We start from the raw sequence: 3,221 nt of genomic DNA on the forward strand, positions 1-3,221 counted from the left end.
ATTCATTGGCGGCAAATCATTGCAGCTTGGTGGCGGTGGCGTTTGCATAGTAGCATGGGGGACTTCTGGTTGAGCGAATGACGTGGTAGGACGTGTCTGGCTGAGCTCCCGCGACAGCTAGAATTAATTGCTATTTTAGGCACATTTTTGAAAGTTTTCTATCGCTTTTTCGACGTGATTCTTTCCCCGTTACTATAAGCCGTCTCAAATTTTGGCATTTTTCTCGTTTAATATGCCTCCTAAAGTCAAATCGGCTGCACAACAACAGAGGCCTGCTGCTCATGCTTTCCCACCTCGTGACTCTCCTTCCAGCCCGGATGATTTCGATGGAGGCACCCCTTCCTCGGCCTTTAAGACCGAGCTACTATCGGCACTCCAGGTTGAAATGGCACTTATTTTCAAAACCGAACTCCAAGCAGCTCTTACTGAAAATTTGTCGAGTATAAAGGCTGAGCTTCTGGCTGTGAAGTCGGGATTAACTAACAACATTACAACCATTCAACTGGACGTGCGCGGCTTGAAAGACACCGTGGGCGAATTGGAGACATCATGCTATACATGCACCGACGACATCACTACGCTACAGGCTAAGGTGGAGCAGCTGTCTGCAGACGTGAACAGGCTGGACAATAACTGTGATGATCTGGAGGCAAGATCCTGCCGCAACAACTTGCGGCTGATAGGAATTCCAGAGGATTTCTCCATCTCATCTACAGCCTTTTCAAATTTGCTTAAAGAGGCTTTTAAGTTGAAGAAGGAGCCCTTGGTGGACCGTGCCCATCGTACCCCCCAACCGAGACCGAAACCTGAAGAGGGACCTCGTCCTATTGTTGTTCGTCTGCACTATCATTCGGACTGTCTGGACATACTGGGTCGGGCTAGGTCCCAGCAGCGGATCATGTTTGTGGACACACGCTTCTCCGTTTTCCCTGACCACACGCCGAAGACGGCCCGGGCCCGCGCCGCCTTCAATGATGTCCGCCGTCAGCTTCGAATGATCCCGGGGATCCAGTTCGGACTGTTATATCCAGCTCGACTCCGGGTTACACATAATGGTACAGGCTAAGTATTTAATTCACCAGAAGAGGCCGGCGCTTTCATCAGCTCGCTGATGAAAGCGCCGGCATTGCAAAAGCACAGTTCTGTGCTTTTGCATTGCAAAAGCACAGAACTCTGAATAACCTGTTACCTTTACTGAGGTTAGGTTTTCTTTTTGTCATCAACATTTGCTAGTTCGTTATTTTCTGGACTCAACCAGATGTGCCAAAGTGTTAAATGTTGCTAAGTTCGCTGGAGCTCAAGCTCAAACTGCAGCTTATTTGTTACTACGTTGCTAAAAACCGTAAGCATCCATACTAGGGATTCGACTCCTTGTGGAGTCTGCACTGGGTTCTCCATCGTTTGGGGATGGGGTCGTTTTAAGTGCAGCGGGGAGGGGGGTGGTGGACGGGTGGTTGTTCACTTCATTAGGATTAATGTTTATTCCCACGGTAATTATTATTTATTTGATTTTTTTTGTTTTGTTTTTTTTTCGTTCTTTACTTCTGGTGGTGTGGGGCGGTGCTCCCTATTCAGCTCTCTTGTTTCTTCTTTTACGATAGACCCAAAATATGTCTACTAATGACAATACTGTGAATGTCCCACAAATAGGCTCTTCTGTGAGACTTTTGAGCTGAAATATTAAAGGTATGGGCAGCCCAATTAAGAGATCAAGGATTTTCGCACACTTGAAACGTCTTAAACCTGACCTAGTGTTTTTACAGGAAACCCATATGCGCACTAAAGATCAGTTCAGGCTAAAATGTCCCTGGGTCTCTGATGTATTTCATTCAAATTTCAACTCTAAAGCCAGGGGAGTTGCCATCTTAGTTGGTAAATCAATTCAGTTTTCAGTTTCTAAAATTATATCAGATAAAAATGGCAGATACTTAATTGTCGCTGGTACCTTATTTCATGTCCCAATTCTTTTAGTGAACATTTATGCCCCTAACTTTGATGATCCAAATTTTATGAATAAGCTATTTGAATGTCTCCCCTCTTTAGATAATAATCTCCTTATAGTAGGCGGAGATATGAATTGCGTCATCGATCCCAAGTTGGATCGCTCTAACCCGCGCAGCTTGGTCCCCTCATTAATGTCTAGATCACTCTCTGACTTCATGTCAAAAAATGGTTGCATTGATCCCTGGAGATTTTACAATCCCCAAGACAAGAAATTTTTTCCCACTTGCATCAATCTTTCTCTCGTATAGACTATTTTTTTTCTTGACACTAAACTAATTCCAAATGTTCTATCTGTTGATTATCACCCTATTGTCATTTCTGATCATGCCCCTCTTTCATTAGATCTTAAGTTTACTTGTCAACATCGCTATATCACACCTTGGAGATTTAATCCTCTACTTCTTTTAGATGAAAAGTTTAACACATTTATCGCAGCCCAAATTGATGATTATGTTACAATAAATCAGAATGACAGCGATCCAATTTCATATTCTTTACTTTGGGAATCACTAAAAGCATTCTTACAAGGACAAATTATCTCATACTCCGCCCATTTGAATAAGACGCACAAGGCAAAATTGTAAGAACTTAGTGCTAATATTACTATTCTGGATCAGCAAATTGCCGTTTCTCAGTTTAAGCCACCACTTGCATGATCGTCAGTTAGCACCCTCCACCAAGAAGCTTAGAATAAGTCCAGTATACTCACCATCTACAGTCAGAGCTCCCCAGATCCAAGAGTCGGACCTCTGGAACTTTTTCTATTGGGATAGAGAGGATCTCTTCCCCTTTATGCCACCTCATACATCTCCCTACCAACCAGTTATTTTAGCCTCTGAATCCATTAGCACACCAGTTAGCCTTTTGTCTGAACTAGTCCACGAACTAGTTAATCCAACTCCTAAACCTGTCAGCAATCCAGCTAAACCAGCACCTGAACCCACTTGCACACCAGATAGCTCGTTGTCAGAATCAGTCTGTGAACCCATTAGTCCAGCTTCTAAGACCCCCCGACATAAGAGACGGTGTCGCCGTAAGCCCGCTCTGAGCCGTCTAGAGACCCCCGAGCCAGTTCTGAGCCGTCTAAAGACCCCTGAACCAGCTCTGAGCAGTCTAGAGACCTCTGAGCCGGTTCTAAGCCGTCTAGAGACCCCTGAGTTAGCTCTGTGCCGTCTAGAGACCCCTGAGTTAGCTCTGTGCCGTCTAGAGACCCCTGA

Source organism: Cyprinodon variegatus, unplaced genomic scaffold (genome assembly GCF_000732505.1).
Source record: "Cyprinodon variegatus isolate N-32 unplaced genomic scaffold, C_variegatus-1.0 Scaffold1822, whole genome shotgun sequence".
NCBI classification, from domain to species: Eukaryota; Metazoa; Chordata; class Actinopteri; order Cyprinodontiformes; family Cyprinodontidae; genus Cyprinodon; species Cyprinodon variegatus.